Genomic DNA, 9,377 nt, shown 5'->3' on the forward strand with positions numbered 1-9,377 from the left:
AAAAAAAAAAAAAAAGAAACAACAACAAAAAAAATTCCTGTATTGTGCACCAAACAAAACAACTGAACTTGGAAGAATTTGGCAAAGCCTTCAAAATAATTAATGCATTTTAAACAAGCAGAGGAGAATGAACCAACCCTCTTTCTGCATTTTACAGGGATATAACTAAGGCATTACACCAATTCCATAGAAGCAATTTTCCTTGTTCCACATTTAAAAGTTTCAGCTGTTGGAATCTTATTTCAAGGAGACATGAAGTATCACCCAGCTTCACCTATGGAATCTATACTTCCCTACCCCTCCCTACACTACAGACCCTGTTTTACTTTTTATTTTTGTTTATTTAATCTGACTTAGATCCAGACAGGCAAAATAAGACCTCCTAATAAAAGGGTTTCTACTTCTCTTTGAATCTGCTGTCATTTCTAATCTTGGAATGTTCTGCTATGTAGAATATGCATATATATATATATATATATATATATATTTAATGTCATTATTGTAAATCAAACCATTTAGTATTATTAGTCCCTGGCCTGGTTAGGTCTACTGTTGTGATAAAGATCATGGCCAAAAGTAAACTGTAGTGGAAAGAGTTTGTTTGGCTTACATTGTTATGGTGTCAAAATTCAGAAATAACCACCAAAATGTTGCAAGGTAAAATTTATTTTATGTCCAGGCCAAACTTCCAGTCTTCTACAAGTAGGAGAAAAGCAGTCAAGACTAAAAGCAGGAAAACCCTTTTACATAGCAAGCGAGAAGGTGATCACAAAAAGTGGACATTTGTAGTTATTTTTAAGATCACAAGAAAAGTACGTGCTGTGGGTTTATAATCAGACAGTTCCTGAAATATACCATATAATATATTATGGTCAGCTATAAACTAATATGAATTATGCTTATCCCTGTCTAGCTTCAAATAAATGAGACTCAAACTATGATATGTTTATTAGGCTCTGCATGATTACTGGGGAATTATGCCTAATTCTCTAACCCTAGACTGGGTATTTCCTCAACTGCGCCCCCCCCCCCCCAAATTATGCTGTTTGAATGTTCCTGGGTTATTTCTGTTCCAGCAGTCTGGTGTCCTGGAGGAGCATTTTACTCAGGCACATGCTGCTGGTCCATCATGACTAATGAAGACCTCTTCTCTTCGCTTTCTCCTCCTCCATGTTTTCTCTCTCTCTCTTTCCTCTCTCTTCCTCCCTTGTAGTCCCTACCTGCCTTAGCTAGGGTTTTACTGCTGTGAGCAGACACCATGACCAAAGCAAGTCTTATAAATGACAACGTTTAACTGGGGCTGGCTTACAGGTTCAGAGGTTCAGTACATTGTCATCAAGGCAGGAACATGGCAGCGTCCAGGCAGGCATGGTGCAAGAGGAGCTGAGAGTTCTACATCTTAATCCTAAGGAAGCCAGGAACAGACTGGGCATCCTCAGGCAACTAGGAGGAAGGTCACCACGCCCACCCCCACAGTGACACACTTCCTCCAACAAGGCCATACCTTCTTATAGTGTCACTCCCTGCAAACCATTACACTACCTATGACCCCAAGCCCAATAACTCAAATTCCACCTCTCTCTATTCTCCCAAAAAATTGGTTGTTGCCACTTTTGTTTAACCACAGCTTTGAACTGGGGAGTAAATTTTTCTCAATAGTGGCTGGTGTAGTGAAAATTTTCTCGTCTTGGGAAAACCAGATATTGGGGTACAGAATTTAGCATATGAATACAAGCAGCACAAGACCAACCCCCAACATTTCTCTCTTTTTGTCTAAATAAAAAGGCTCTTTGTCTTACAGAATAAATGACATACAGTATGAATAAATATGAAACAATTATGAAAATATAAGTAGGAGTTACGTTCATAATGTTTAGCCTGTTTGTATTTGGCAAATTTGGATAAAGTATTCTGTTATCTATCCTCTCTTGGTGAGTTCAGAGTCCTGAATCTAAATCATTTTTTATCATAACTTGTATTAGTAACCCAAAAACACCTTAGACCTAAAAACTTCTTCTACACTTAAATAACTTAAGCTTAATGGTGAGACTATAATTGTCTAGTCTTTTTTTTAAAGATTTATTTTATTTATTTTATGTGTATAAGTACACTGTAGCTGTACAGATGGCCATGAGCCATCATGTGATTGCTGGGAATTGAACTCAGGACCTCTGCCAGCCCTGCTTGCTGTGGCCCACTTGCTCTGGTGTAATTCACTGTAGCTGTCTTCTGACACTCCAGAAGAGGGCATCAGATCTCATTACAGGTGGTTGTGAGCCATCATGTGGTTGCTGGGAATTGAACTCAGGACCTACAGAAGAGTAGTCAGTGCTCTTACCCACTGAGCCATCTCGACAGCCCAATTGTCTAGTCTTTAATCCCATCAGAGACTTGAGATGGAATAAATATTACCTGAGTATGCAGAAAGTGCAGTAAGGCAGCTTCCAAAATTATAGAATAACAGAGATAGCTGGCTGCCTGAACAGCTGCCAGAAATGTCGCTAAAACATTGGAGCATCTATCTTCAGCCTTCTGGCTGTCTGACAAACATTTTGGGAAGCAGGATTTATGAAGAGCTTCTTAACCTGTCTTAGCAGAGTTCATCAGTCAACTATTTTGTGTCATATTTGTCCATTCTGAACAGTATTTTGTCTGTTGTGACAGTTTTAGGGCAGTGGCAGCTTGCCACCAATGAAGCAACTCCATGTGGAGGTTCTTTGATGCTTATATCTTGTTTAAAGCAAAATGGAGTATTGCCAGGTACTAACATATCTCAATGTAAAAAGGGCCTTATGTTAATAACATCTTTAAATACTGTAATCTGTAAGTCTCTGAGGTGTTTGAAGGCCATCTATCTAATCATAGCATGTGTAAATAGGCAAGCTTGGGCTGGAGAGATGGCTCAGCCACTAAAGGCTAGGCTCACAACCAAAAATATAAGAGTAAATAGGCAAGCTTGTTTTTAGTTATTTACTATCTATTCAACCTAGGAAGCGTTTTTATTGTAATAAACTAGTCTCAGACCTAACATGACCATGAGTTTGAATGTCTATCAACTTGTATTTCTTAATTATCCTAAACAGTTTGTAATGGCAACCTTAAAAGAAATGAGAAATTTATATTACACCTACAAATGAATTACTCAGATCCAATACCTTAAACAAGAGTTGAAACATAATAAATAGCATGTGGTAACAAAAATAACCTCAAATTTTATATCACTATACAAAGATCTGTAACAATGTAAGAAAATATAACCTCAAATTTGCAACAATATTCAAAGATCTATACCAACGTAATAAAATATGATTTTAATATGTAACAATATACAAAGGTCTATACCAATGTTCCATTATGGGCTATAAAATGTCCTTTGGTTTAAGAGTAGATTTATTTGTTTACCCTTTTATTTTGTTATTTCTATATGATATTTTTGTTTGTTTGTTTTTGTTTTTGTTTTTAGAGACAAGGTTTCTCTGTATAGCCCTGGCTGTCCTGGAACTCACTCTGTAGACCAGGCTAGCCTTGAACTCAGAAATCCTCCTGCCTCTGCCTCCCAAGTGCTGGGATTAAAGGTGTGTGCCACCACTGCCCCACTGTTAAGCATTTTTTAAAAATACAGTTGGGTCTTTCCACAATTTCTTGTCCTGTGGGATTGTGTGGTATATCTGTTATATGTTTTATACTATAATATGTAAAAAAAAAAAATTGCTTCATTTTATTAGAGATGTATGTTGGAGCATTGTCATTCTCAATTTGTACAGATATTCCCATAATGGCCATAACTTCTAATAAATGTGAAATTACAGAATCTGCCTTTACAGATGTTAAAGCCTATTGAATTCCTGAATATATGTCTGTAATATAGTGCACATATTTCAGTTTAGCAAACTCTGTAAAAATGGAATACATTTCTTTGCCAAAATTTATTTCTATGGGTACCTTTAAGGTTACTTCCTGCAGGTAATGAAGTTTGATAATATAAAAATAACAAGTAGGAAATTTCTTTATAATCTCCTTGGCTTGTTGCCAAATGGTAGAAATTCTTTCTTTAAACCTTTGCTGTCAACATGGTGGATTTTATAAATTTTTTATTCCTCTAGCATATTTTCTATCAATAGCTGATCAATTTCACCATTATCTTGTGCTAGATGGCCTGGCAGACAGCATGGGATGATTTCTATTTTTGCTTACTTATTGTAGTTGAATAAACAGTGAAGTCAGCTGGGCAGTGGTGATACACACCTTTAATCCCAGCACTTGGGAGGCAGAGGCAGGCGGCTTTCTGAGTTTGAGGCCAGTCTGGTCTACAGAGTGAGTTCCAAGACAGCCAGGGCTATACAGAGAAACCCTGTCTCAAAACAAAACAAAACAAAACAAAACAAAACAAAAACAACAAGCAAACAAACAAACACCAATAAAGTCAATTTGGAAACATCCTGAGTAAGTTCTGCAGTTTCTAGATGCAAAACAACTCTTTCTGCATATTGAGAGTCAGTCACAGGCTGTTGAGATGGCTCAGAGGTTAAGATCACAGACTGCTCTTCTGAAAGTCCTAGGTTCAAATCCCAGAAACCACATGGTGGTTCACAACCACCCGTAATGAGATATGATGCCCTCTTGTCACACATTCCTTGGCTGTGTTCACCTTGATCCTTGCATTAGCCCAAATGTGAATATTCTTTTTTTTTTTTGGTTTTTTTGTTTGTTTGTTTGTTTTTTCGAGACAGGGTTTCTCTGTGTAGCCCTCGCTGTCCTGGAACTCACTCTGTAGACCAGGCTGGCCTCAAACTCAGAAATCCGCCTGCCTCTGCCTCCCAAGTACTGGGATTAAAGGCATGAGCCACCATCGCCCAGCATGAATATTCTTATCTAAGCCTACTTCCTTGAGCCCAGTGACAAGTACTTGCCAAATTCCTATAAGCAGCACCAAAAGCTCTCCACAGTGGAAGGCAAGATAACTGAAGTACAGGCCATCTTTGGATCTATATGGTCATTTTGTAGTTTAATGGTTTTTTTTTTCTACCCAAAACAATTCATTTTCAGCTTCAGCTAATGATCTTCTTGGACTATTTAATTCTTTGTCACCTTGTAAAGTTTGAAATAAATGACTCAGCTTTTGAGTAGTTAAACCAAATGAAGACTGTAGCCAGTTAATATATCCTAATAATTTTTAAAAATCACTAAGAATTCTAAATTGGTCTATCTACAGCTAAAGATAGTCTTTGCAGAAAGTCAGTGGATGCTTCTTTTGAAACTTGTACAACTTGATTCTTCTTTTCGTAGGGAGGTGTTGATTATAGAGAAAAGCAGCGGACTGGTGAGGTGGCTCAGAGGGTAAGAGCACCGACTGCTCTTCCAGAGGTCCTGAGTTCGTTCCAGCAACCACAAGGCGGCTCACAACCATCCATAATGAAATGGGACGCCCTCTTCTGGTGTTTCTGAAGACAGCTACAGTGTACTTACATATAACAATAAATAAATCTTTTTTAAAAAGGACAGAAAAAAAAGGTGCAAATTTTGTGCTCCTGAAAAATGCTGTCCTCTGTCTCCCATGTGTGCCCTTATTGGAAAAATGGCAGCAGTCCATCTCCATTCTTCCGGTGCATGGGCAGAGACAGCAGCCACCAGCATGTGCACTAGGCTTCAGCCACCACAGTGTCTGCATCCAGGGAAGTGGTGCTCCTATTCGTGGCTTGCGTCTAGACATGAGGATGTGGGGAAATGAGTGCTAGGGTGCAGTAGGGCATGAAGGCAAGCACAGGTGGGCTGGGCTGGAAACACAACAGGCCGATCTGGGGATGTCCAGAGTGGTCCTCTGTGCCTTTGAGAAACGTGTTGGAAAGACAGCTGATGTGTTTCAGCTGTTGTGTTCCAGACAGCAGTGGCCCCAGCACTGCCTAGTCTCTCTCCCGGGCACTAGTAGTCCTTAGTGTCTTGTGGGATAGGCACCATGGTAAGTCTCAGCTCTGGGCTGGAGTACTGCCTCCAGCTGTGCCTTGTGGAGGGAGAACTTCCCAGTCAGCTCTCTGTAAGCTCTGACCCTTGCAGCCACATTTTCATGGAGTAACGTGCTTCTACCCAGTAACCTGTCTCAGACTAATTTTCGTTCTAAGTCCTACATTGTGTGCCAAATATAAATTACTATAACTTATGCTTACAGCCGTCTAGCTTCAAATGAATGAGATTTAAACTATGATTTATTTATTAGGCCTATGCAATTACTGGGGGATAATCCAATTCTCTAATTCTAGACTGGCTACTTCTCAAACTGTGATCCCCAAACACTTACTGTTTGAATCTTCCTAGGTTATTTCTGTTCCAGCAGTCTGGGGAGGCATTTCACAGACATGTGCTGCTACTGGTCCATCGTGACTAATGGAGATCTCCTATTTTCTCTGTCTTCCTTTCCTCCACACTATTTCTCCCTCTCTGTCCTTTCTCCTCCCTTGTGGTCCCTACCTGTAACTCCCAGCCCATAATTCAAACTCCACCTCTCTCTATTCTCCTCAGTAATTGGTTGTTGCCAGTTTTATTTAACTAATAAATAACACAACAAATGATGGTGTATGTGGGAATTTGTTCATCTTGGGGCAACCAGTTCATAGGTAATTTAATATATAAATACAAGGAGCACCAGACCAACCCCCAACAGTTAGTCAATTCTCAGAACATACCATGAGACAATGGAAACAATTTGTGAAGTGTAAATCACAAGGTTATAGTAGAACAACTAAAAAATAAAAATAAAAGGCAAAACAACAAAAAGACCCAAGTTGATCTTTGGCTTGGGACATGATTATGATAAATACCACAGGAACCAATATAGAAATAAATCAACTTTTAACATTATGTTTAATGTAGCAGAATTTTCCCTGTCCAATCACTTTAAATATTAATACAAGAAGCCTGTGATTGGACAGGAAAAAGGGAGGCAGAGCTTAGAGTTGCAGAGATAGGGAGCAACAGAGAAGGAGAAGGAGGAAAATGGAGGACGAACAGGACGATTTAGATTCCAAGTGGCTTTAAATAGCCACAGGTAGCTATAACATCATAGAGGACTAGAATCATTGGGATAACTTGTCTAATCTAGGTGGGCAGCTTGTATCATTATCAATTGGCCCTGAATTTATTGTGTGGGCATCATGTGAATTGAGAATTTATTGATATATAAATCTGATGATTCCTAAGCTTCAAGAGTTTTGATTTACTAGGTTAAGGGGATTTGTGACCACCGACCACAAGGGGTGGATGGCTGAGAAGGTAAGGGTGACACTGAGGCAGGGGAACTAGAGAAAGGAAGACTGCGGACTGGAGCTAGCTAGAGGCCATGAGACTGCTGGGCAGAGAGTAGCTGGATGTAGTGTGAGAAATTGCTCTTCTTTTTTAATATTTCCCACAAGAGTTTAACTAGGAAAAGGAAGAAAAAGTGGAGTTAACTGCTCTTAATGACATATCCCAACCAAGTTATATTATTGAGGGAAGTCCGGGAAGGGACTCAAGCAGGAACTTAGAGACAGAAACTGGAGCAGAAACAATATAAGGAATCTATTTACTGGCTTGCTTTCTGTGGTTTGCTCAGCCTGGAGACTATACAACCTAGGACCACCTATGGATGCCACTGCCTATAATGAGCTGGACCCTTATATATCAATTATTAATCCAGAAAATGCCAGACAATTGGTCAATGGATCAATCTGGTGAAGACATTTTCTCAATTGAGGTTCCTCTTTCCAGGTAACTCTAGCTTGGGACAAGCTGACAAAAGACAAGAAAACACCACTCTTTGGTCTCATTTCATGTTCCCCCCTCCCCATGAATCCCTTTGCCTGGTATTAAGATTTCACTCTTGTGTTCTGTCCATTTTTTATCTTCATTCCTTGTGATTCTGATCTTGGTGTTTTGGTTAAGAACCAGGGACAAACGCAACACATTTCTACTGCCACTGTCAGTAACTGTAAGGAACATGTAAGGCCTGAAGGCCAGGAAGGCTAAAATGAAATATTAAGTGACAAAGTGAATAAAATGAAAGTGAATGTGTGAAATGGATAAGCATACTGCAAGGCGGTAACCCAGAGTGGAATCCCAGATAAAGACGGAGGGATGGAGGGATGCACGAAGCCCAATATGCAGACATAGATAGAGATAAGCAAAGAGCTTAAAAACCACAGCCAGAAGTGACCGAGTCAGAGATGGGATGGCTTGCTAAGAGAATCCACAGTCCTTACAGTAACCTTTATAGATGTCCCTGCCATCACAGCCAGCTCTCTGTCTCCGTCTGTCTGTCTGTCTCTGTCTCTTTGTCTCTGTCTCTTTCTCTCTCTCTCTCTCCTTTCATCTCTCTCTTGTCAAAACTCAGAGGCAGTCTTTCGCATACCCCCGCTACCCCAAATAAATCTCTGTGAGATCCGTTATGTAACGTGATCTCTGTGGTATTCCTTGGCCCCAATCCAAGGTACTCTTCTGCTTCCAAAGGCTAACGCTTTTTCTTTCATGTACATTACAGTTTGAATTGGTTCTTTGTTGTTGCCCCGGGTCCACTCTCCTCTCCCAACCCCACCTGGAGTAGCCAGATCCCTTGAGGGCCAGGCTAGACTGGAGGGAGAGAAGCTTTTCCAGGCGCGAGTGTGTGTGCAGACAGGATCTTGGTCAACTCTAAGTGCTCGGTCAAAGAACACTCACCTGGGAACAGCTTTGGAGAACTGGTTCAATGTACTAGGGGGAACATAGGCTACTTAAGCCTTTTTGGGAGGTGAGTAGGGGCTTCCGGGATAAGTGTATGTTACTGGCTGGGATCCCGGTGCTGCGGATGCCTCATTTGCATAAAGAGGAACTCCAGGTGCTCCTGGACATGACCTTATAGGGGAAAGGAAGTTTAGCCAGGCTATCTGACCTCTGGTGAAGGACAGATCTATGTGCGACAGGACATATAGGCCCAAGTAGTGCTCCTACTCCTGCCAATACAGGATGGGATTTCTGGGGTCTGGGCAGGCCTTAATGCCATTACGCTGGGCCTGCTCCTCCCCGTCCCACAGCTCCTGGCCCAGTGGTCCAGTCTGAAAATCTGTTTTGCTTCCAGATGGGATTGTAGCTCGTTCTTATTTTTCTCATATGACAGTCACATCTGGTCTTTGTTCTGTTACTTCCTTTTTATTTCCTGTCTTTATAATTTCATTTTTCTTTCACAATGTAATTTGTTTTCTTTGCTCATTTTGGTAACTAATGTTTGCAGAAGTCTGCATTTTTGTAAATGTTATGATTAAAAATGGTTTCCTGGAAATTGGGGTATAGCTCAGAGTTATGGTATATATTTTATCATACACAAGGCTCTTCGTTCAATTCCAACACTTGCCTCCAAAATGGCTTCTTTTTTTTTT

This window comes from Mastomys coucha, unplaced genomic scaffold (genome assembly GCF_008632895.1).
Source record: "Mastomys coucha isolate ucsf_1 unplaced genomic scaffold, UCSF_Mcou_1 pScaffold13, whole genome shotgun sequence".
Lineage (NCBI taxonomy): Eukaryota > Metazoa > Chordata > Mammalia > Rodentia > Muridae > Mastomys > Mastomys coucha.